Source organism: Canis lupus, chromosome 11, assembly GCF_011100685.1.
Source record: "Canis lupus familiaris isolate Mischka breed German Shepherd chromosome 11, alternate assembly UU_Cfam_GSD_1.0, whole genome shotgun sequence".
In the NCBI taxonomy this organism is placed as follows: Eukaryota; Metazoa; Chordata; class Mammalia; order Carnivora; family Canidae; genus Canis; species Canis lupus.
In genome coordinates this window covers 34,922,238-34,949,758 of record NC_049232.1, presented here as the reverse complement: position 1 = coordinate 34,949,758, position 27,521 = coordinate 34,922,238, and positions in this window count along the sequence as shown.

Below are 27,521 nucleotides of genomic sequence, written 5' to 3'. Positions count from 1 at the left end.
TGAGGTGTTTCTTTTCTTTAGTAGGCTAGAGGACTTGAGTATGTGTCACGGGAATCTGTGTTTGTCTCTTTTTGAGCATAGAATTCCTTTCTGGGGACGTAGAATTATGACATCTCTTTGGCAGAAAAAGATTTGCATTTATAGACATTTTAGGTGGCACTGAAATTATATGACAACCTTTTAAAAGACAGCTGGCTAATATGGGGCAAAGACATTTAATTTTTCTCTCCAAAAGACCATCTCCTTTCATTCCATATTATTTTAGTACAAAAAACTGTGACATGCATTACTCTGTTGCACTTTTTTTGGCCCCAGTGCAGGCAAGGTTGAAAAGTTTTGTGCTGAAGGAGATCTTAAGGAAGAAAAGAGAGGAAAGAGGTAGGAAGGGAAAGATTCAATATAACTTATATTCAGAATTAAGATCCTGAAATTTAGAAGAATGTCAGCCTCCATAACAACAGGAAAATTTTCAAGGAAAAGGGCACCCCATCTCTTCAATAACACCTTAAAAGAGGGATATGGAGCATTGCCACCTGACGTGAGTGGCTTGCATTGCCCGCAGAGGCTGCATGCACAAAGCTACCATCTCTTAAAGAGACAAGACTGTATTTTGAACAGGGTTCGCCATGGCTTGGATCCCTTCTGAAATGTTTCATGGCTATGGGTCCTTAGATTTCAGGAACGCAGAGTGAAGTCTTTATTTCATTGATTTTATGTTTGAACAGGAGCTGGGATGAAAATGCAAGAACAAGACAAAAGAAATGTTTTGCTCAAGCAATTCAGAAGTGGAAAGTATGTATGTGTTGGCCTAAAATGGTCTTAAACAGGACTGAGAATATTAGCCGAGGTGTTCTTTTCAGGTTCCGTATTTCAAATACTTCCTGGTATTTACAAATGGCCTTTGAGTAGGTTCTGAATGGGTTGGTTTTTTTGTTTGTTTGTTTTACAAGTTCACTACTTTTTGTTGCAGGATGAGATGAAAGAAGAAAAAAATGTTGGAAAAAAAAGAATCAAGAAATTGTTTAATTTCTGAGCACGTTGGAGTTAATAGTTTTGGCATCTCGTGTTTTATTTCAAGGCTAATATGCCACGCCATCTGCCAAGTGACGGTGTCTTTATTAGGTTACCATGGTATATAAAAAGCAAAATGCTCTGCAAAGTTTTTGAACAAGATGATTTTTATTTCCCCCTTCAATTTTTTTCAAAATGTAAATTAACATGTTTTTAACAAAACTGTTGAAATTAGAGTTATAAATATTGAGACGATACTACCCAATAATTCAAGTCCTTTACTTCCTCTTAAGATCTTAATTTTTAAATCTGAGAATTATCCTGAGGTTTAGAGAGTTTAAAAGTACATATATATGCATGTATATAAATGATGAAATCCATAGCACCCCTAACCATAGAATAAATCCTCAGAGTTAGCTCCTCAGAATTTTTTTTCTAAGAAAAGGCCCTTTGCTCCAACTATATTTAAGAAAAGTGAAACTATTTTGTTCTTCTTTAGTGTAGGCTAGGAACAAAGTACAGAAGCTGGAAGGTGAAATGAAGAAATAGGATTTGTACATTTTTTACATAAGCCAATAATTTTCACCTTAAAGCTTATAATTTACATGCACTATTTTGCCTCCACCTCCAAAAATAGAGTTTGAGGTGGCGATCTGATTCAGCTCTGTTCGAAGCTGGATAGTTTTTGCTAGAGTCCTTAAAGACAGTGAGTGTATGATCAGCATGCCTCTTACACGCTCAGCAGTCAAAGTTTCAGGCTTTCTCCTCCTTCTGTCTCAGGGGGGGAAAGTTTTCCAGGCTTCATTTCTTCCATATGCTTTACAAAAAAAAAAAAAAATTTAAGTAAGTTGTTTATGTCCAGACACACACACACACACACACACACACACACACACACACACCAGAAGGCACACACACGTATGTGACAGCAGTCATACACACTTTTGACATACTGCGGAATTCACATAAGCAAAGGGATGGGGGGAGGATTCTGGGCCACCAGTCTCACTTTTATCATTGAAATGAAGCATGTGAAGGATTGTTCTGGAGAAGAATTTCTGTTAACCGTGACCTAATTTGCGATTACAGACACTAGGACTGCGCCTCCCATAGGAGATGGGATTAAAAGGACAGGGCGGTGGGCATGGGTGGGAGATACAAAAGTACTCAGCATCACTGCTCATTTCCAATTAAAACTAGTGTTTCTAGTGAAATGCTAGACTACTAAGCTCTGTTCGGATCCATCACAAAGAAATTGCATTCCTAAAAGCAACCTGGGGAAAATATAGAATATTCCACTTTCCAAGTAGGCCAATACACACTTGTTGAGTGACTATTACATGGTAGGAAGTGCACTAGATGCCGAGAAGATGACTAAAGTAGAACCTGCCCCAGACATCTTGTAGCTTCAAGCCAGTGAGAGCTTGCCTTCCCCAATGAAGGATCACACTGTGCTCAGAAAACCAAGACTCTAGAGATTAGAAGCAAGGCCTCATGAGGACAAAACCTCACAACCCTGCTGCCCATCGGTGAAATAAAGTCAATTTGAGAAATGGCAGGAGTCAAAGAGGGAATGATAAAGGTCAAGATTTGGGTGGTTGACTTGATGAACACTCAAGTGGCTAGCCCAGCAGGTACCGCTGAAAGCTACTGAGGTTATCAGGTGTGGACATGTGTTTTGCCTTTTAAAGTAGTTTATTTTCCAATGCTGCTTGATAAAGATTTGAAATTGTCTTGTTATATCCGCTGAGCATCTAGTTGACCACCTCTCCTTGGAACTTGCACAATTCTAACTAGAAACCTGCTTATATAATACTCTGTCCCCTCTCGGAGTGATTAGAAAAACATTGCTGGTTATGGGGGTGAAATATCAAAGAGGTGAAAAACTGAAGCTACCCTGGGCTGGAGGAGTGGCCGCTGATTGGCCACTTGGCAGGTGGCTCACCAGCAAGGCTTTTGCCAAACCATTGCCTCCTCCCTAGCCCAGTGATGCAATATCACCCCACCAGAATGTTTTGTTCTCCAAGACCCTTGTTTCAATGGGTACATCCCATTAACCAGGCCAGCAGATGTCAGTCCTGATCCACTTTTTCTCAGTAATGAACCAGGGAGGAAGAGCAGATCTGATTTCCCAATCACTGCCTTCTCTTTGCTGGCTTTTCTTCTTCCTGAGATGGAGGCCCCCTGCTTGGTTTGCTTTGTTAATATTTGCATTATTCAATAGTTATTATGTGATAAGCATGTTGTTTGCTTTAGGTTTTGGTTGGTTTGTTTTCTGGTGCTTTTATTCTTAGCTGGTGGCTTAACTTGAGTTACAGCTGTGGTTTGTATGTTACTCAGGGTGGGTAGCATGTATATTTTACGGATTCTTACCTGACGCTTCCATAATCCAAAGTTGGGCCAGAAAATAAATAAATAAAGCAAAATGAAACAGCAACAACAACAGAAAAACCCAAGGGGAAAATCACGTAGCGCTTATTCTGCAAAATCATCCCCTTGGTGTCAGCCTTTAGGCTGATCTCTTTTAGAATGGAAACAACTTTGGTTTGCAAATAATACGGCGAAACATTTCTGAAGGTACATATTTTCAAGCTTTCTGATTAAGAAATAACAAGATCCCTGCACGTTTATCAAGCAAGAAGCTTGTCCTTGAGTGAAAATATTTTATGTCTAAAGACTTAAGCATTTATCATAAGTGCAAAATGGAATCATTTTAAGTAAACTGGAATCTGAAGCTACTGTTTATAATGCATTCTGCTATTTGTAACATACTACTTATTCCGAAAGCATGCTTTAAATTTGCTATTGAAGTTTTAAACTCCAGGACTTGCTAGTGAAGAAAAATGTGTGTTTTTGCCTTTGATCTAAGACTTGTTTGTTATCACTGATTAGCTGTTAACTCGCATCAAGGTGAAATTGTCATATAAGATGATTTTGACATTCTATGAAAGAATATGAACATTGTGAGTTGGCCGGGCGCAGTGTACATTTGGACAATACTTGGTTGCTTAAATTAAATGTTAAGTATTTATTTACGAGTTGCTTAATTTAAAAAAATGAGAACTTTCTTGATTTATTAAAATAACAATAAAACCTAAAATATATATGCAACTTTTAAAATAATTCCCACTGGATAATAGTGTAGCGTTTTATTTCTTTTCAAAGTAATTACTATAACAACCAGAGGCATAACATTGCCTTTTTTCACTTGAACATAAGTTCTGCATTCAAAGAATTTAAAAATCTAACCCGAGTAAACTTATTTTAATAATCACCTAGGTCAGAGAGATCAACAAAATTATTATTTCTAATTCTTGGAATAGGAAAAGTTAAAAACCAAAGACTAAGTGTCTGGAACTTTGTGTTTCAAGCTATTTTAATTGTTCAAAAGATCTTTTCCTATTTTTTAATTAAAAATGAGACTCGATGTTAATATAAAATATGTACATGAAAAACAAAAGTATGCACGTAAAATATTTTCTCAGCCTGTACATAGGATATTTGTATTACTGTTAAACGTATATTTAAGAGCAAAGCAGAGGTAATTTCTAAAAATTTGTTGCCTCAGCCTACAAAATCACATGCTATTTCTCTGTTCAACTGTCTAGATCAGCGATATTCAATGGGAATATGTAACGTGAGCCATAAACACAAGCCACCCATGTAATTTCAAATTTTCTAATAGCCACATTTTAAAAAGGAACAAGAAACAGGTGAAATTGATTTTCAGAATGTTTTTTCAACATGTAATCAGTATTTATATTGAAATGGTACATGTTTAAAATGTACATGAGATGTTTTATTTTTTGTTTGTGTTTTAAATCTTCGAAATCCTTCACATATTTTCAACTTTCGGCATATCTCAAACTGCACTAGCCACGTTTCAAGTGCTCAGTGGCCACATGTGGTGAGAGGCTATTGTTTTGGACAATACAGGTCTTGATGATCAAATCCCTACACTCAAACACATTGGCTGAATGACTTTATAGAATATTACTGTTGTTGCTCTGACAGCAATTTAAAAGATTTCTATGTCGGAGCTAGATTGTTAGTGGAACGGAGTCCTGGTAGGTACAGGAACTCTTTGTTCTTGTTTTATTTTGCTTTTAACAGCTTGCTTTGCTCCAAAAAGATGCATCAGTCACTCTCAAGCTGTGGGATTCTCTGCTTGCTCATGCCTACGAAGTTGAGTTGCTGAGATAGTCCCTCTGGGCAAAGTGACCTGAGGCAGACACTCTAAAGTTGCCCAACTGGGAGAGGCAGAGCCTACAGGAGTCTTGTCAGAGATCAGCACAGGATGTGGAAAGAATCCTAGTGTCTGCCGACTTTTGGGTTGTCTGGTGTACGATCCTGAAATGTAACCCTATGATTCCTAAGAGAATGCCAACTCTGTGCCCAGGATATTCTGAGAGAGTCTGAGTTTCACATAGTTCGGCCAGTTTTTCTTTCAAATGCCCTTCTTAGGCCATGTGTCTCGATCCAAAGTTCAGAAAATGCGGCCACTCTGGCCAACTTCCCTCCAGTTGCAGGGCTGACTTTCCAGGCCTTCAAAGCTGGCATAGGATGATTTGGAAATGGTAAGGGAAAGAATAGAAGAGGCCTGGGGATAAATTGTAGATATTTCAGGGAGAAGAAATAGCACGGATATTCTGAGGTTTATCCCCTTCCTGCAGGCTGTGAGTTTAGTCAAGAAGCAATTAAGCTGAAAAATGGCAAAGAATCTACAACATGCAGAGAAATACCTCTCTTTGTCCTTTTCGTCTTCTATTATTCCCCACTCCGAAGTCCTTATCAAAAATAAATAAGAAGCCATTGATCCTTGCCAGTTCCAATAACATAACCCGTAATGGTATGGGAAATATTTCCATTTGGTAAGCATGTTGCATGGAACCTGGAACATAGTGGGCACTGAATAAATGGAGGTCATTACTATAAATATATTGGTGATGAACCATCTAGGCAACATGAGAAAACCAGAAGAAAGACAGAATGGCGCCATCTCTTTAATATCTGTCATTTTCCTGTTTTATCTGTGAGCCCTGACAGGCAGTGCATGCCCATTATATCTTCTTTGTATCCTTCTGAATGGAATCTTATTTTCTTCCTTATTAACATACCTTAATTAATAGAGGTGCATTTGTATAGCTACTAGAAGCAGAACACCTCAGAAGGATAAAGGTTTTGCATCATATTGCGAGCTGATTTGTTATTCCCCTATTAAGTTTAAAGAAAATATTTGTACCATAGTATAATCATGACTCCATATGGTCTTGAATGGGAATTTAATGGCTTTCTTAAATTGGTTCCGGGTCCCTTCTTAGTCTTGGGTCAGATGAAGACTTGAGAAGGATTTCTTAAATTTGGGAGAAAAAATTTATTTCGTCCTCCACCCATTTTTCAATTCATCAAGAGATGTATCACACTGGATATTTTTAAATTTCTTGGAATTGAGAACTATGGATTTTTTTCCAAAATTAGCACTTACTTATTATCTTTACTTCTACCCAAATTTCCGTAGCCATCACTGAACATTTGCAAGCAGTTTAAGGGGAATTTATCTAATGGCAGGAAAACATAGTTATCTTTCGCGTATTTACCAAAGCCACTGTTGTTCGCACTGATTGTTGTTTTTCTCAGAGATCGCATGAGAAATAACTGAATATAATCCTGCGAAAATAACGTAGAGTTGGACACAGTGACAGCAATCTTATTAAAGTTCAGCATTAGTTTTTGTTTGGTTTCTTTGTTTTTGCATTTCCACCCGTTGCCCACTTATTATCCATGGGCCTTTTATCCAAAGAGGAAGAAAGAGAGAGAGAGAGAATTGGATGTACAAAGTTTATTATAAAGAAATGGTGTTCACCCATCTTCCCAGAAACAAGAGGAATAGCTCCGTTAGGATCTCTGGTTCTACCTCGTTTTTGGAAACAAAATTCTGTTTATTCCTTGTTAAAGTTATGGCATGCAGGCTAGAACAATGGCCTCCCCAAATCCATCTGCATCCCCACACTCTTGGGGGACTGCCCTTCTCTTTCAATGCCATTAACAGCTCACCAGACCACAGGAACCTCACATTTGGCTACGGAGAATGATACTTGGTCACAGTCAGGCTCCCTTGACAATGACATTTTCTCTGAGAGTTCTGCACAGCTGTGTCACTGTTAACTTTTAATGAACATCCTTCCTTCTTTTGAAAAGTTTCAGTGAAATGAAACGGATGTGCCATTTCTGCTTTCGTCTCCACTTTGTGTGGGATAATGTACAGTAATTCTGCATGCTGAAGTCATCTGTGACATGCCTAATTTGGGGTGTTTCTAAGCTAATCAAATAATTTTGCCCGTAGTGACACACAAACGTACAGCAAGGTTTGTTTCGGAGAGCCCCGGCCCTAAAATATCTTATAACCTGTAATACATGGAAAAGTAAAAAGACTCACTCCCAGGCTGAATTTGGGCCCCACCGTTCATTTCAGGGGATTGCTGACTCAATGCAGCCCTCCCGTAGGAGGCGTGCCAATGGCTCCTGGGACAATGAGTTAACAGAGGCACCACAGTGTTATTTTGGGGCATTATTCTTTCTTGCTTTCCACAATAGCTGGGATCTGATAATTTAGCATTAAGCCTCTTTTCAACTATATGGAACTGTAATAAGGTGATTTAGCCAATGTGCCTGTCCATTGTCCCAAAGATTCTGTGATCTATTATGCGGTAATGTGTAAAAAGAGAAAAAAAGAAGGGGGGGGTAGAAAAAAAAGAAAAAGAAAGAAAATTGGGGAAAAACATAAACCGACTAATTATCAGAAAGATTAAAAGCTGCGCCGAGAGACCTCTTATTTATTGGCATTTTTTTATGAATCAATATAGGTATAGGAATCGACCGCAAAGCCTCTGGGTACATTCACATAATGAAAGCCCAATTAATATCCAAAAGCACAGTGCACTGCCGGCGACGGGAGCTCCAAGGACAATCGCTGGCTTCCGCAGCCAACACTGACAGCTGCAATGCCCCGATAGAAAACAGCTTCAAAGGCCCGATCCCCACCCCGCCCCCACCCCAGCCTCGACTGAACACTCCCTGCCTATCGCCCTCACTGAGGCAGGCCTGCAGGAACAGATGGGGGAGCAGAAGCAACCCATGGCTATCTGTGATGTCACCAAATGAGGCATTTTGGGATGCTGTTTGGGTGGCAAAAATGTCAAAAGAATATGGGGTGGGGGGGGTTGGCAGGAGGGAGCATTTTCGGTGAGCTGAGCGTGGCCAGGCAACCCGGAGGCCGGAGAATGGGCCGTGCGCTGGTGGAAGAGGTCATACTGGGTCCAGATCTGGGCCGGCTTACATTTCAGGTTTATTTTTGTGTGGATTAAGGGAGCTTTACATTGGTTGGGCTCACAAGGAAAGCATGTGGCTCCGGGTCCTTGTAGGCAGGCCTGTTTGCCTTGGATTTCCCCGGGCCTCCAAGCCCGTGCCAGTGCAAGCGGTGCTTCTCGGACCCTGGCCATGGCTTCTCACGGGCCCCCTCGCCACCCCCCTTCTCCATCAACCTCTATCTTCTTTCCAACGGGATCCAAGCCTTCTTCCTTGAGATGCGTCATCTCTTGATTATGTATTAGTTTTTGTTCCTTTGCTGCCACAAAATAATCAAAGTCCGTTGAGGCTGAGACCCGGGGTTCTGAAATCAGACCACCCAGGGCTGCTGTTCGGAATCCGGTTCTGAGTAGCCCTGGGGGTAACGCAGGCGCTGGTGCCCCGAATCAGGCTGGCTAGGGTGACAGCAGCGGCACCCCCGGGCCCAGATAGCCAGCCACCCAACGCCAGTCTAGTAAAAACAGAAAAGTAAATAGATCACTTAAGAGAAAGAACAGATGCACATAAAATTTTCGATTCTTGCAGAGGTTGAGTGGGACAGAAGAGGTTGTTATAAGGGGCAAATGGTCTCCTCGGCCTTGTAATAAATGTGATCATAAGTCACGTATGCTTTCGCAGCACTTTGGGGTTTACAGAGATTGTCCATTTGATCTTCCCAGGAAATCCAAGACCTTTTTAGGCAATGATTTCAGGGATCCCACTGTACAAAGGAGGAAGCTGAGACTCTGGGTGGCCTGTGACTTGTCCATGGTCAAAGTCGGGAAATGTCTGAGGCCAGATGTCTTTTTGAGCTTTCTAGAGTCTGCAAGACGCAGAAGCTGTTTGAAGAAATCCGGGAAGCAATCGGTGATTTTACGGATTTATTTTTGGGGCCCAAGCATCATTTCCTCTATGAATACGTCCCTCCAACTAGTGTCCTTGTTACTTTTATAATGATGCTCATCATGTGGCATCTGGACTTTGCATTTGCCTGTTTTTCCCTTACTGCATTGGGAGATCTTTGAGGGCAGGGACTTTCTTATGCATCCTTGAATATCCGGTACCTGGTGTAACCCCCGTGGGTCCTATCAATCAGTAAATGCTATCGTAGGTGGATGGGTGATGGGTGGATGGACAAGTGTACGATAAAAGTCTTATTTTAGCTATTTGTATAATTTAGCAACCAGCAGTTTGACCTCAAAAGTCCCTCCCATGGCCTTGAAGAACATGTAGGGTTTAAACATTTTGATATTTGCTAATTTGCCAAAAATACCCTGACTCACGTTAACAAGAAACAAAAAGAGAAGATGACTGATTCTGATAAATAAGGAGGAAGAATTATAATTATATTATGCAAAAAACAAAAAACAAAAAACCAAAACGGGTAGGAGAAAGAAGGCAGTCCCTGGAGGCTTTTATTTTAATTTTATTTTATTATAGGTTCTTGGGAATTGTCCCTGCAGACAACTCAGTAGAGCCCTCTCTGGAGCTCTCTGCTAAAGGAGATGAAGCCTCATGTTTGAGTACATCAGTTACTTTTTGGATGGCATCCAAATTAGCATCACTTGGATAAATGTTTACCAGAGCACTGAACGTGCCTGACTTGGTGCTAAATGTGGGGAAGGTTACCAGGTGGAGCTGGAGTTGGTCTCAGCCCAGAGGGAGCTGACATACCAGGAGACATGGTGCAGAATGCCCACAGACACCTCAGTACAGAACTGTACCCCCGGGCTTTTAAGCAAATCCAAGTCAAGCACTCAGAGGAGGTTGCTGTGACTTCCAATATGAGTTGGGAGCAGGGTCAAAGAGGTTTAATGGACAAAGTAGAAGGAATGGATGTGTAAGCAGGAGCCAGAGTTATTGGAGGAAGCAAATACCAGATGGTGAAATGGACTCTTTAGGCTGTATTCAGTGCTGTAGCCCGACAGAGATGCTCCAACATGCTGGAGGTGTATGCAGCACGTTTCTCATAAAATGACTAAAGTTAAATTTGTTGGATAAGGAGACAGGGTTGGAGGAAAGTTATTAAAGGAGCATTGCCCAGCTCTCTCCCTGTGCAGAGAAATTTTAATAATCCAGAAGTGTTGTCCAATTCATTACTCAGAGTTCTATCCTGACATGCAGAATAATGCTGGAAAAGTAAAAGTGATGGGATAGACCCACTTAGCAAGGACAATAACAGAATCCTCAAGATCATCGACCTTTACGAACATAAACACTTAAGATGGTGGGAGTTATGAGATCTCTCTTAACACTCCTCAAGTAATGTGCCTATTCTACTTTTGGACTGGATTGGTAAGCAGTTCATGAACTAACTGTAATATTGCTAGCCAATAATAATTACCAAGGATTAGTTTGTGCATGTGCCAGGCCCTGTGCTAAATGCTCTAAATGTGTTATTTCATGTAACCCTCATCACCACCCAATGAGGTAATTATTTCTCTTAATGACTGTTTTATTTTAGAATAGTTTTAGGCTTACAAAACAGTTGCAAAGACAGTATAGAGATTTCCAGTATACACCTCCACCCAGTTTCCCCTGTTATTAGCATCTTACATTAGTAAGGTACATTTTTCACGATTAATGAGCCATATTGACACATTATCATTAACTACAATCCATACTTTGTTCAGATTTCCTTCATTTTTACCTAATGTCCTTTTTCTTTTCCTGTCCCAGGACACTGCATGTCTCTGTAGGCTTCTCTTGGCCACAGCAGTTTCTCAGATTTTTCTTGTTTTTTGATGACCCTAATTAACATTTTTTTTTTTTTTTTTTTTTGCCTGGACAGTTCTGAGGAGTACCGGTCAGGTATTTTGTAGAATGCTCCTCAATTAGGATTTTTCCTATGATTATACTGCATAATGAGTCCTTGGGAGGAAGACCACAGAGGTCAAGTGCTGTTCTCATCACAACATGTCAAAAGTGTCCACTACCAGGAAGCCTGGGTGGCATGGTCAATTAAGTGGCAACTCTTGCTTTTGGCTCAGGTCATGATCTCAGGGTTGTGAGATCGAGACCTACATCAAGCTCCACACTCAGTGTGGAGTCTGCTTATTCCCCGTCACCTCTAAAAAAATCATTTTTTAAAAATAAGAGTGTCCACTACCAACATGACTTATCACTGATGATGCTAAGCTGCTTGAACATATGGCTGAAGTAGTGTTTGTCAGGTTTCTCCACAGAAAAGTTACTCCCCGCCAACCCCTTCTCCATACTGTATTATGGAAGAAAATGCACAGTCCATGCTTAAGGGAAACGGAGTGATGCTCCACCTCTTTGAGGGGGCAAAATCTACATGAATTATTTGGGATTTTTCTATATAAGAGATTTGTCCATTCTTCTGCATTCATTGATTCAATCATTTATTTGTATTGGTATGGACACAAGGATATTTATTTTATGCTTTTGGTGATAATCCAATACTATGTATATTTTGTTGATTAAATTGTCTCAGATTTGGCCATTGGGAGCACTTCCAGTTGGCTCTCATGTCCCTTTGACATACCATCCTTGTTTTGTTTGTTGGAGTAGCTCCCTACTTTCTGGCACTGCAAGATGCTCCCGGCTCATCTTAGAGATTCCTTGCCCTAAACTTGGAACTGGCCATTTCTCCAGAGAGTCCTGGTTCTCTATCCTGGTTCACCTAATAGAGAATCATCTTAAAAACCATAATCTGGCTGTTGGGTTTGGAAGCCACTATTTTTGTCTTCTGTATTTTATACATAAGGACACTGAAGTTTAGAAATAACTGAGTAACTTGCCCAAGGCCATGCCTCAGAAAACTGTAGAACCTAGATTAAAACTCAGGTCTGTCAGATCTCATAACTACGGCATGATTTCCTGCTTTTTCTTTCCCCTCTTGGGATGTCAGTCTGCCTTCCAATGAACCTTAGGTAGTGTTGTAAGTGTTCCTAGGCTCTTGACATATATTGTGTTTCAGTATTCCCTTTCTTACTGTCTCTCAGATCAGATTTTGATAGGGTTTCCTCAAGACAATGACACTTTGGTTAGTGGTTTTAATCTAAAATAAGTATACCCAGAGGTAGTGCTGAGGATCTGAAAGTGATTTTTCCATATTTTGGGAAATCTAATGGAAATCATACATTTATCCATAACACAACTGCCGAGGCTAAGAAGAATGTCACATTTCTTTGATTCTATATCAACTCAATGTGGCTGGCTACATCAGTTATTTCAAGCCATTTGAAGCTCTGATTGGTTGATGATGACTTCATAGGAATTTCTGAAGTTGGAGGGGATAATAAAGAGTCTTTAGGGGTAAAAATGCTGGAAAAGGCCACATTCGTTACTGTTCTACTGGTGATCCAATTCTGATTGAAGTGGAGCCATTGTGAGGGCTGTCTATGTGTATGTGGCAGGGAAAGAGTAACTTTTTTGGATATAAAGTAGACATCTATATATTTGGTTTATGTTTTACCAATTTGCTGTAATGTTTTAATGTTCAAAATTCTGGTCCAAGTTACTTTTAATTTCTGCTTCATTTTAGATGCCTGCTTAAAATTTTTAAAGTGTACACATTGGAATGATTTTTTTTTGTATTCTATTTTCTGAAGGAAAAACCTATATCTTACTGTAGATAAGCATATGGATCTATTTAATATGTTCAAAAGCAATGCATATGAATGACTCAGAGCCTGTTTGTGGTGCTTGGATGAATTGCCTGTTCGGATGGACTCAGAAAGGTAGGAGGAGAGAGGGGGAGAGATGAACTTGAATGGGGGAGGAGTAACATGTGGTTCTAGAAAACAAAAGAAGCAGGAGCACCAGGAGAGGATAACTAGTTTTGATAGAAGGAAAGTTCTTAGCGAATATGAACAGAGCTCGGCTTTGCACAGAGTTTTGTTCACATGAAACCACATGAAGAAACAGTGTAATTAAGATGGCTAGGAATAGAGAATATCATTTGAAAGAAATTTTTGACATCATCTGATTCAGTGGTTCTCAATGCTGCACACTAGAATCATCGGAAAAGCTTTTAAACAATACTGATAACCAGGCCCTACCTCTTAAGTTTTTTATTTAATCAGCCTGTGGTGCAGCCCCTGTATGGAAAAATGTTTTAAACACCTTGGTAATTTTAATGCACATCCAAGCCTGAAACAATTGATCTAGTTTTTTTTTTTTTTTTTTGGGGGGGGGGGTTGGTTTTGTTTTGTTTTGTTTTTACCAAATATTTCAAATGCACCAAAAGTATAATGAAAAAGTATTAGGGAGGGATGCTATCTAGATTTAGCATGTAACTTACAGCCACATTTGTTTTATTTACTTTTGTTTTTCAAGAAATAGGGGCTCACATATCCCGAGTCCTCACCCACCATCAAATCCCATTGCCTTTCTTCTGTTTCCAGAGGCAATTGCTACCCTGAAGGTGGTGATAGTCTGCTCACCCATATTTTTGTTTTTTTTTTTACCTAATAGGTATGAAGGTTCATATGATTTGTTTGTTTTAAAGTTTTTCCATGTGTGTATTATGCTATGGTACGTGTATTCTTTTGAATTTTGCTTTTCTTGCTCAACATTATGGTTTTGCAACTCATCCCCATAATCACATTCATTGATTGTGCTGCTGTGTGGCGTTCCCTTGTGGAAGTGTATGAGAATATGTTTATTTGTTCCCCTGCTGAGGGGCATTGTTCCCATTTTGTTTTGTTTCTTAATATAATAAAAATTTTTCTGTGGACATTTCTATATATATCCCCTCCAGCACACAGAGAGCATGCTTCTATAGGGTACAGTTTTCCTACCGCAGTGCCTCACAGTTGGGCTGAGGATGTGGAGCCGCTCCATCCTCAGGGAAGCTACTTGGGAATTGGAGTGAATACAACCCTCAAGATGGGGCAGCTCCAGGACACCTGGGTGGCTCAGTGGTTGAGCATCTGCCTTTGGCCCAGGGCCTGATCCCAGGGTCCTGGGATCGAGTTCCGATTGGGCTCTCTGCAGGGAGCCTGCTTCTCACTCTGCCTATGTCTCTGCCTCTCTGTGTGTGTGTCTCTCATTAATAAATAAATAAAATCTTTAAAAAAAAGAAAAAAGATGGGACAGCTCCTGCTGGGAACAGCCTCCTCAGGCTACTCCAATGAGTTGTGTGAAAACTATCATTCTCTATGTGTGTCATGACAAGAAAGAGATTGGAAAACACCCCCTCCAGAAATACCTACAAGGCATACCCTACATTGTGAAATAGGTACAACTTTCACTCTACAATTATTGCTATATTACTCTCCAAAATAATTGTGCCAATCTGCATGCCCACCTTGCCAGACTGACAAATCTTCTGCAGATCTGAGAGATGCAAAATGATACTTTTTTTAATTTGCATTTTCTTGAAAAATCACAAAGTCTTTTAATATATTTATTGGCCTATGTTTCTGGTTTGTGAATTGCCTGTTTGTCTTCTTTGCTCATTTTTCCATTGAATTGTTTGTTTCTTCTTCTTACTGATTTGCAATGATTACTTGTGTTCTGGATGTTAATATTTTGTTGGCTCTATGCATTTGTAAATATTTTGCTCCAAGCGATGGCTTATCTTTTATTTTTAGGGTCATTTTTCATAAAATTTTTGCTTCCTAATTTATGTTTCAAATGAAGAAACTTGAGGCTCATGGTTGCCATTCACTGTACTGAATGGTGTCACCATGCCTGCCATTCAAGCAGTGCAGTGAGGTCGAGACGAACATGGGTGTGAACCCAAGGCTACAGAGGTCTTTTCAATCTGCTTCTACTAATTAGTGGCAAAACCAGTCTAAAAAATATCTCTTTCATCCTAAGTAAGTGATTATATTATTTGATTCAACTGAGACACACAGTGACGCAAAATTAGTCACCTAATCCCAAGTTATATACATGTTTAGGGCAAAAGCTGCCAAAATCCCACACCATTTCCCAAAGTGTGCTGTATGGAACCCTTTCCCTTAAAAAGTATTCTGTGGCCAATTTTCTTTTTCTTTCTTTTTTCTTCTCTTAAAAATTTCTAAACTTATTCGTCTGTGGAATCCCCTTTTCTGTGCAATACCTGATGACATCTCAAGGAACTGATATCCTAAGGAAGAGATTTTGAGAATCACTTCACTTCAAAACCTTTATTTTAGGGGATCCCTGGGTGGCGCAGCGGTTTGGCGCCTGCCTTTGGCCCAGGGCGCGATCCTGGAGACCCGGGATCGAATCCCACGTCGGGCTCCTGGTGCATGGAGCCTGCTTCTCCCTCTGCCTATGTCTCTGCCTCTCTCTCTCTCTCTCTCTGTGACTATCATAAATAAATAAAAATTAAAAAAAAAAACACCTTTATTTTAGATCTTTAAGACTGCCTTCTCATATGTTGGTAGTTTGTCTAAATAATATAGCAAACGAATAAAAATGGAAGCACCAACGTCCATTTTATGGAACTTCAGGCACTGTCATGTTGTAAAGAGAGATTAATAAGGCTAATTTTGTTCCCTAATGGAATCTTTTGTGTTACTCCATGAGGATGCAGAATAAAACTACCCTCTTCCCTTCCCTTATGTGTGCATGTCTAATAACGTGGGCATTGTTGTGGGATCTGGGATTGTGATTGCTTATTGAGTCCTGCAGGATAAAGTGTAGCTCTTGGCAGGGTCTCTAACTTAGCGAGAGATCTAGAATTCTAGAGCAGAAGACAGAAATTCAGAAGCTGGATGTTTGCTAGGAGAAAATTTTCTTTCTGGACTCTATTTCCCTGGGACCAGAATCTCGATAGCTGGCATAGGCTTATGCTCCCAAGGACAGTTGGGAGCTTGGGCCTTCAAACTCTGGACAGCAAAGTATCTTTATAAGTCAAGACTAAGAGTACTTACTTTATGAACATGAGATTTTTACTATTTATCTTTCTCTATGTCTGAAATTTTGACCAAGTGTATGTATATATTATCTATTCAATAACTTAATCAATGAGATTAATAATAATTGACTAGATTTCATCTTATGATTCAGCATGTTTATTACGACCACACTGAGTTTCTGACCCCATATTAGGGATACAAATTTATATATATAGAAGATTACAAATATATAAATTATACATGGAAAAAATAGTAAAAAGTATCAAAATTTTAACTGTAGTAGTATTTGAATTGTTACAAATACTGGTGGGGGAATTCTCCTTCCTTCTAATTAAGAACTTTCTATATTAGCATATGCTACTTTTCCACTGGTTTAAAAAGTTGATTTTATTTTTAGACATACAAGAAAAAATGTATATATGCATACCAGATGCCGATATAATTTTGGTGTTAATATATATGTTTTGCAAAGAGCTCTCAGCCCACTTTGGTATAACGACTGTATCATATATAATGATTGGCCACTAATCATCAGCATAATTAACAGAGGAAAGCAGTTAGAAAGTAATGATATCCACAAGCTTTGAAAATAGACCAAGGCCTTAGATCCCAAGTTTGCCACTTATTCCTGGCTGACCTTGGGTAAGTTCCTTAAACTCTCTGAACCTCGTTTCCTCATTTGCTGAGTGTGTAAAATGACACCTCCCCCATAAGTTTGCTATGAACCTTAGAGAATCCATTAAAGCCCTTAAGGCTTAGGTAGGGAACACATAGTGGAAATCCTGAAGATTGTTACTTCTTACTTTCAGCTAAATTGGAAACAATGTCTGATACATGACAGACAAATTAGCAGGTCTATGTGTTTACAGAGGGCGTCTAGGTGAAAACCAAGGTGGAGAACTGGTTCTAGGAAAGAAATACCATGAAACACTTCTCTAGAAAAGGGTTGGGGTGCCTCAGAGGCTCAGTCAGTTAAGCATTTGCCTTCTGCTCATGTCATGATCCCAGGGTCCTGGAATAGAGCCCTGCATGGGGCTCCTTGCTAAGTGGGGAGTCTGCTTCTCCCTCTACCCTTTCCTCTGCCCCTCCTCTGGTCGTGCTCTCTTTCTCAAATAAATAAATAAAATATTTAAGAGAGAGAGAGAGAGAAGGGTTAATTTTTTTCCCCCTACAATAAGATGTAGGAAAAGGAGAAGGTGACACAGTGAAAAATCAATCAAACGATCTTGGATACCAGGTATAGTGTTACCTGTGGGAAGGTGATAAAAGCAAGGACTGCAAAGCTACTGATCAGAGAAAACCAAAAAGGATATTAAAGATAGGGTCTGATACCAAGCCCTGAATAGAATTTCAGGAAAATGAATGATGGTCTGGGATTACCATGTTATAAATCAATGAGGTGACTCAGATGATATCATAGACTAGTCGAACAAAATTCAAATAGATATTAATAACACCTGACCTTGGATATTAACCTTCAGCAGAGTCATTTATAATACAAAATTCCTGGTTGGACCATCTAGCCTATAACCATATGGTTCTTTTTTTTTTTTTTAAGGAGGAGGTGGTAAGGATTGGCTTTGGAAAGAAAAAAAATTCAATTTAAAACAAGACATTTGGGCTTTGAAGGCAAGAGGGTTTGGAAAGGTTCGGAACTGCTGAGGCTGAGCGATCAAGTGTCATGGTGGTGTCAGGTTTGTTTTCTGCGAAATATTTGAACTAATTTTATCAGCAGCGTTTCTCTCAGGCTATTTACCACCTGAATATTTGTCGAGGCCTTTAGAGGAGGCAGCCAAACATGTACATCTGAAATTCTTTCTATTTGGAGCACAACTTGGGTGGGGAAGGCTCTCTGGTGACAGGGGTGGGGAGCTGACAGTAGATGTTGCTGTGAGAAAGATGGGATTTCAAGAGCTGTCATCAAGATTGCGAGGTCTGGTTGCAGCCGATATTTTTCCAAATGCCAACCACACGAGGATTTAAAAGAATGTGCAAAGAAGCATGTGGCGTGCTCCTCATGAAGCAAAAGTGGGCTAAGTGGCTCGCTTAGCATCACGCCCCCCCCAGCCAATCACGAGCTTGGGCACCCCGGCCTCTTCCCTGCAAGGCCTTGGCCACATGCCCTCCTATACAATTGTGAGGAGATTGGATGAACCACAATGGTATTTAAAGCACTCTTCCATGGCGCTCTTGCAGTTGTAAGATTTCCCAAGAGGCAGTTGCCAAGATTATGTTCTTTCCCACTGGCTTTTAATTTGTAAATTTTAATGGGCTTCAGATATGGCAATATAGGTGGCACTCTGCAAGGTAGCCAGAGATGAGATGGCATGGTGTAAATCTTCAGGGTATACCCTCTGCCATCATGAAAGGTGCTTTAAAAAAAAAGCAGAAAGATCAAATTCTCTTATTGTCAGCATGCTTCTTGCAGAAACTCTAGTTTTAAAAGAAATCTGTAATCAGCTATGTTCTTATAGTAACTTGAACATCTCACAATTTTGTTTAAAAGTAAACCACCCTTAAAAATGAAAAGGAAACAGACCAACCACTGGATCATATTTCTCTTTATGTTTTTATCCACCCTTATCATGCAAACCATGCTGGCAGCCTTCCCAGATTCTTAACACTGCCTCTGACACTCTTCTCTCCTCTCCTGGTGTAACAGCCCTATTTGAATTATTAATTCTGGAACACCTCCTTCCTCTCAACCTAGAAGGCAAACAGATCCACCCTTTCTTGGCACCGAAAGACTAATCAATGGTATATGAGGATCCACTTGTATTTCAGTATTGAGCCCTTAATGAAAGGAGTTTTATTTGAGAATAAGTCAATATCCATCCGATGCATTAACCTGTAAACAGATCTCCTAAACTGTTAAACTTCACATATATGATCAATTACAGATATTTCTCAATGAATTTGCCATCAAGCTCCAAGGATGGAGTGAGCCTGTTGCCTTTTATTTTCCATTTTTGTCATCTTCCTCTTGCCAAGAAATCCCCTTCTTAAGAGCTCCACATTGTTATATTGAACCTAAGGCTAAGCTAATGTCACCTAGTTGCTTGTTTCCAAGTTGTGGCGTACACAGTCGGGAAGCTTCCAGGTACCCAGTCCAAGATATGTGGTATTTGAGGCATGGTAGTGTCACCAAGACTGCGCTGTCTGCCCAACCTTCAGTGATCTCTTAGTTTTCTTGTTTGATTTTCCTTTTCTGGACTTTGATTCTCTTTTTGATGCTTTTTGGCACTGTTGCAGTTACTGTGCATTTATTGTGATCATTTTGCGTGGCTGGACAATATTCCACTGGATGAATCTATCATTATTTTCCATTATCCCATTTAGAAACACCCAGGTGAGTTCCATTTGGGTGCTCCAACCAGCCGCTCTGCTATGAACTTTCTTGTACATGTAACCCGACACACTTAGGCAAGAGCATCTTGAAGATTTCTACCTCCAAGTAAAATTGCTGTGCCATGGGCTGTGCCTGTCTTACTAGGTCACGTGAAAGGGTTTTCCCAAAATGATTTGCCCAGACAACTCCTTATTGAGGGGCTTCTGCGTGCCCAAGGTCACACAGTAAATAAGTATAAAGATCAAGGTTCTGTCCTGAATGTTTCTCTCTCTAATTTGTCCCCATCTCCCATCCCCCAGACTGTTCTGGCCATAAGCCGACATGTTCCTAACTCCCATTCCCATGGCCAGCTCCAGGCCCACCCAGATCTTTACTCTTAAATGTGGCTCTGGATTCTTGGGACCTCCTACAAGTGAAGTAGCCCTCACTAAAGTAAAATGTGAGCCTGGCCCTGTAAGTCCGGCCTTATGTAGGTTTCCTGACATCCCAGGACCTTCAGAAATATAGAGATCTTTCAATCTTCCTGGGATGCCCATCCTTTGCTGTCCACTACAGTAGCCACTAGTTACATGCGGCTGTTTAAATTAATAGTAAAATTCACCCAGATTTAAAATTCAGTTTCTCAGTCACATTAGCTAATTTTCAGTGGCTACTGAATGAGACAGTGCAGGTCACATAATGCCGTCACCACTGTAGAATGTTCCAGTGCGCAGTGCTAGTTTCAGCAATCTCTGTACCCCTCACAGCACTGTGTGACACCCCCTGTTCATAAGGGGGTTTTAGTCATGAATACATGTTAGAATTAAGGGATATGGGCTAATGCTTGTGGGTGTTTTTAAAAAGAGAAAAACAGGGAGGAGAAGCTGCAAGCAAGGAATAAAACAGAGGGGGAAGAGCAAAGACACAGACTTGAAAAAAGGAACAGAAACAAATTTCGAGGGCCAGCCGGAAGGTAGTAACACTTGCTCTGTTAGGGGGCATTAAACCAGCACTGCAGTTCATAGCCAAAGTCATCGACGCCCAGAGCTTCATTCGGCAGGTACTCTGAAAATCTGCAGCACGGAAAATCAGATGGTCACAGTGAAGAAAACGGGTTAGGGAACAGGAGCCCTGGTGTAGTGGAGACTGGGTGACGTGGGAATAGATAAGGTGGGAGAGTGACAGAGCCCTGCTTCCCCGACTCGGATTTGAATCCCTGCTCCACCGCTCCTGGCTGTGTGGCTTTGTGCAAATTACTCAGATTCCTCCTCTGAGAAGCTGGGATGGAAAGGCCTCCTCTGAGTGTGATTGTGTGGATTAGAGGTAACGAATGAAAAGCACCGAACCAAGCATGCAGCACACCCTCCGGAGATAGTACCACTTGTAACGACTCTACGTTCTGGCACAAAGTTCAGGCAGGTTCAGCTGAGATGCTTTTCTCAGGAAGAACTCAGTCTACCACCTCCCACGTATGGCACAGTGGTCTTGACTCTAGTAGGATTACCACATGGCTAAATTCAGAACTGGCTGAAAGGGAATGAAGACATTGCCCCTTGGCTCTGACCCGCCTTGGTACATTTTTCTATTTACATTACCAGCTTATTGGGTCAAAACCTGATGTAAGTATTAGGCAACAATTTGTCCCTGATTTGATTTTGTACCTTGCCTTTAGCTCTCAATTCACCTTCTATAACCCCCGTACCATCCTAATAAGTATGATTACACTAACTTTCCCTTGCTTCTTCTGGGCTTCCCAAGGTTAAAGACCCAGAAGCATTCTAGATCTAGGGGAAAGGGAGTTTTCTGTGGCACTGTGTGCCGTTCAAAATTTTTCCATTGGCCTACAGCTCAGAGGTAAGTCTAGTTATTGGATTGAGTCCATTATTTCAAATACATTTAGAAAATTGTACATTATTTGGATAAGAAGTAATGGCAGAAGCCAGAAGTATTCCCATGTTCTGTTCTCAAAAGGTCAAATGATGCTTTTAAAATTGTAACTATCTATGAAGGATGAGAAGGGAATTCTGTAATGTGAAAATAAATCAAGCTCTCGGGCAGCCAACCTCACCCAGAGTCTGTGTGATGATATACCACAGTGACAGGTGGGCTTTAAGATCCCTGGTTAAATGGGTCAGGTTATTTACAAACATTATTCTTATTATCATGAAAATAACCAGTAAGTAGCGAATTTTCTCTTGCATTCAGAACTTACAGCATACCAGGAATAGCCTTTTATGTCTCAGCTGGTGAAACCATAAAGAGGCTGTTATTCTGCAAAACAGTTTTTCACAGAAACCTAATTCAATTTTAAGAAAATGAATATGAAGGAAAAATACCTGCTTTTGCTCGTCAGTCTTCTGTCCTCCCTCTCTACTCCTCCTCTGAGGCCAAGTTCCTTTTAGCCTTCCCTTAAAGACCTCCAGGAGTTTCCAGGTGTGAGAACAAACAACTGTCATTCATTGTCTGAGATGTGGCCTCTGCCAGAGGGAGGTCCATTAAGGGGTACTCTTTGGGGGAAAAAATAAATGGGTAGGTACCATCCACGATGGTAGGATGGTAAGATATACTGAGATACTGAGAAGTGATTGGCTCAAAGTTCTCCTGGACCCTCACTTTGAAGCAGCTCCATTATTGCTGTGCTTGTGCAGTGAAAATGGTGACAAGGGTGTCTCCCCAGGTGGTACCTAGCTGGTTTAGTTGGTTAAGCATCAGACTCTTGATTTCCACTCCAGTCCTCCTGTCATAAGGTTGGGCTCCACACTGGGTGTGGAATCTGCTTCAGATTCTCTCTCTCCCTCTGCCTCTGTCCCTCCCCCCCACCTGCCACCCCCTTTCCTCTCTAAAAAAGAGTGTCTCTCCATCATATCAAGTATGCTTCATCTTTGCTAGGCAACTCACTTGCATTCTTCTCTAATGTTGTTGAGATTTTTTAAATGTTGATATCAAAGCCAAAATGGAATCAAGTCAGAAGTGCAAAGTGCTGCTCTGTTTTCAAACTACACTCTGATCCTGTCTTCCATAGGGCTGGGTAATGGATGGGGATGGTGGGTCCCTTCAGTTGAAGACCACTATCCTATACTCATCAAATTTTTCTATACCATGATCCATTTTTAGAATATGATGACTGTTCACCTAAATTAATCTCAATCAGTGGAATTTTATACAGTTTATAAAGATGAAGTTGTTGTTGGGAAGTGCTGCATGGGGAAAATAATAAGTAGTATAAATAACTCTGCACATGGAGTCCTGAATATGAACCAGGCATTGTCATAAGCTTCCCACATGTATTACTTAATCCAATGTTTGCAATATTACTTGGAGGCAGTTATTCTTCCCTTTAGACAGCTGAGGAAACTGAGACAAACAGTAGCTAAATACTTTACCCAGATCATACTGCTCGTAAATAACTGAGCCAGGGTCCCAACCACATAAACCTTCACTGTATGGCAGTTTAGACTACCTTTTTAATCTTTGCAGCAGATCCTAACTTGTTAACGTTGTTAACACTTAGTTATCACTGAGGTGATCGCACAATTTGTCATCCAGACTGGGACCATTTCAAGAATAAAAGAGAGAGCTATTAAAAATTCTGCCAGGATAACAGGCATAAATGGGGGCTGTTTCTACAGAAGCCTGGGTGTAGTCAACTTAGTTGTTAGGGACATGGAACATTATCTTCTGCAGGAACAATGTCACGCATGGGCATTAGAGCTCCAGGTCAACCCATCCTCCACTTTCTTGAGGTTTTCCTTCCTAGGCCCCAGGCCATTGCTACACTTACAATAAAAATATTGAAGCAAAATAGCTCCACTGCAAGACTATAGAATTCCCATCCCCCACTAAAACTCCTTTTTAGGGGCACCTGGATGGCTCAGTGGTTGAGCGTCTGCCTTTGGCTCAGGTCATGATCCTGGGGTCCTGGGATTGAGTCTCACATCGGACTCCCCATAGGGAGCCTGCTTCTCCCTCTACCTGTGTCTTTGCCTCTCTCTCTGTATCTCTCATGAATAAATAAAAATAAAAATAAATAAAATAAAACTCCTTCTTAACAAGGAATCTTTCTAATGTAGCAGGTATATGGGCTTATTTGTAAAATTCTTCAATGATACTTAAACATTTTTTAAAAGGCACATAATACATGACTATTTGGGTAAAACAAAATGACTTTTATACATTGGCACTGTGTGTATGTGTGTTAATACCTACATATATCTCTGGTAATATCCGCAAGAAATGTCTCCTTACTGTTGTCCTGAAACCAGTGGGGGGGTGGGGTGGCGGGGACTTATTTACACAGCACCTCTTTTCGTTCACATTGAATTTATTTTTGCCATGAGTATGCTGATTTTTTAAATGAAAAAGAGAAGAAAAACTAGATAAATACCTCCCATTTAGTGATATTTTATCAGAGCTGGTAGGAAAGCAATCTGATTAAAGTAATTGCACTGATTTCTGCTCCAATAATAACTTTACATCTTAAAAAAATTGACCTTTTTAGAAAGGGATGACTGAGAATGGAAGTGAATCTTTCACTGGTGGAATTTTAAGCAGCAGAAATAAGGAAAGTGAAGGAATTAAAGTGAAGTCAAGGTGGCCACTCCTGCAGGAGAGAGGGTCTCCTAAGTTGGCACTGCTCTAGACATGCTACATGCTTTATACTCTGTGTAAGTTTCTTTCTTTTCTCTAATTAGGAGCCCACATGCTTTCTAAAATGTCTACTTTTTTATTATGGAGGAAGTTTAAGTTCCAACAACAATGTGGAGAAGAAAAAGATTGCAGAATATATAACCATTTATAAATATAATTTCTAGACAAGAAACTGCACTTGCTTAATTTGGAGTCTTGAGAGTATGTGGAATTTTCTGCTTGTTAGTCATGAACACAAACACTTCTAAGATTAAACTATGCAAATAGTGAAGGAAAAGGATCAATGGTGTGCAAAAGTATTTATTTTGGCCATATGCTTTGAGACAATGCAATGCAAAACTGTGTCCTTAAACTAGTGCCTCCAATACTGCATAATTTAAACGGAAGTGATCCATAAGCCTTGGACAGTATGCTGGCATTACAGATGTTTTATATGAGTATGACAGAAACTTCTAATTTCTCATCCAATACCTGACTTTCCCTTATCACTAGTAATAGAACTCCAATTTCATTTGGGGCAGTGAAGAGACTGCCCTTTCCTCCTAAGAGACCACATCTTCCAGGCTCCCTTGCAGCTAGGTGTGGCCATGTGGCAAAGGTGGGACTGATGAATTATAAATGAAAATATTTTAAGGCACTTCCAGAGAAGCTTCTTAAATGGAGTTAACTGAACTAGGAGGGGTGTCCCTTTTGCCATCTCCTTTCCACTTTCATGCTTGAGAGAACATATAATGACTAGAGAGGATATCAGGGCCTAAGAAAGGAAGAGAAGAGATCTAGAAAGAGCCCCTGATGACCTTGAGAAATCACCATATGAGCCCCAGATAGCCAGAAGTAGGATTTCTTTTATGTTAAAAATAACCAATTGACATTAAGAACCTGCCATTGACAGCTAAATGCAATTCCTAACTGATCAAATTACTTCTCTTCTTTGAGAAAAAGGCACAATGAAGTGAATTTGGCATTCATGCATCATCATTCCTAATCTTGGCCCTTCATTGTGCCTGCTTTTTGTTTTGTTTTGTTTTTAACTAATTCAATTTCTAAAAAGACATTTGATCTTTTAGAAGGACCCAGGGGCTCAGTCTTCAGTTCCTTGCACTCCAGCAAAATTCCTACCTTTTGTGAACAACCGTCTTTTGACTCACAGAAACCTCAATTAATAATCATTTTGCTCACAAGATGACTCTAGAGGACACTTACTCAGATGCTGTGACTGTCACCATAGTTGTTGGAACTGGAGTTATATACACAGATGAACTTTTCTCACTTGTTTATTTTCCATGTGGGGTGTCTCATTTAAAACAAACCCATTGTAAGTCCCCAGGCCCTAGATGGAGGCTGTGTTATGTATATCCTTTGAAACTTCTTTCTTCTTTCCTCCAGGAAGGAGAGGAGGTAAGAGTTTGAGTAAAAGAAAAAAAAATTAAAGAAAGAAAGAAAAAAAGAAACAAAATAAAAACCATATTTTTAACAAAAGGATTTTTGAAAGCCTTGGAAAATGTTGTGTTCACTCACATAAGGCCCCACTGTTTTAAACATATTTTACTATAATTTTTCCTTCAAAATCCTGACATGCAAAGTTGAACAGGGCTCTTTCAGTGTACAACCCCGAGACATGGAGAAATAAAAAGAACAGTATTCCAACTAATGCATACTCAGTGGGAATCATAATATCGCATAATTGCTTGAAATTCACAGGCCGATCCGATGTCATCTTCAGAAATATGCAAGTTTCCCTTTGTTTTCTGACTTAGAGATATTTCCTTGCTTTAGGGCTTAACCCTTCAGCTGCTACCCCTAATTATTGAAACATGATTGGGAATGAATATAGAGCTGCTCTTCCCAAACCCACACCAAATGTTAGGTAAGATTCCCCCAAATCTGCCAACCATTGTTCTAACAGAAACACAAAATATGTATTTAACTTTTTCAGTGAACCTCAAGTATTCCATTTTACCCATTTCCTTTTCTACCTGTTTCTAAACACATACACACACACACACACTTGCACACACACACACGCACACACACACACACAACTCTTTAAATTCCCACAAAAATCTTTGAAAGAACAAAGAGTTGCTATTTCAGAGCATGTAATGACATGTTTAAAAGTTCATCAACTTCCCCCTTTAAAAAAAATCTGGCAATGAGTCTAAAATAATAATTCACAAAGATTTGGAGAAAAAAAATCCTTAAGGCGTCTTCCTTTGTAACATTATGTAAATCGTAAATATACCACTGGTCTGGAAGTGATTACAACAAGCTACAAGACAAAAGATATTCCTAAGCAGAGGCTGCTGACAATGGGCTCTCTTTTCTCATTAGCATATAAGAGGATTTGGGAAGGTAAGTTGTCATAATAGTTAATAAGAGATTCACGCCATTATGAAGAATTCCCAAGTGCATGTGTTCCAAGATTAAATTCTAAGTCCTGGGCCATAACTGATTGCATGAACTCATTACAGAAATGTGTCTGTCCTCTTACTCAAGGTGAACGAGCCTTTTGGTGTTCCAAGCATTCCTCCACTCTTCTCCAGTTTTCTCTTTGCTTCTCAATTGTCATAGTCCCTGACCTTCCAAACAGGATCCCTGGAGTGAAGAGGAGGAAGTACTGTATAAACAGTTCATTCTAGAAGTGTGAGTGATTCCTGTATCGGCTCCCCCATTCCCTATAGAAACTACACGTGGTCCTAAAGTAGGAAGCGTTTCTTTGTTTTGTCTTTCCCCACACTTTTCCAGGGGGCAAAGGTTTAACTTTTTCACCCTCCTCAAAGCATTTCAACACTTGGGTTGGATATTCAGTTAACAGAACATCAAGAATTTCATTTTGCTTGATAATAGAGCGTTAGAAACTAAGGCCAGCCAACTCCAAGGGACACTGCAATGCCATTTTATAATTAAGCAGAGCACCCGCTGGACTGCATGTTATAACAGATGTTTCCTGGCCCCAGGTACTAAGCCAGCACATAGTAAAACTGCCCAGAGCCTCTCCCTGAGCCAAGATGGGTCAGTGTCTGGAACAACTCCTGTCTAGTGTCTCTTACTGTAATTAGAGAATGAGGCTAGCTTTTGGTCATTAATTCCATTTGAAAAATACTCATGGCTAAATTAAAAAAGAAAAAAAAGAGCATCAGAGTGCTTTTAAGATTGAAAAACCCAGTCATTAAATGGAGATAATTTATTGGTGATTTATTATTTCCAATAGCGTTTTAGATCTTATATAAATTCTGTACAATGATTTGCAAAATTCTTCATGATGATTTGCAAAATTTTCACTCCCATTATGAAATGGATAAAATTAGAGGCTCCTTATGCGTAGGCTGGAAAAGAGTTTATAGATTGGTTAGTACCAGGAAAACAAACTC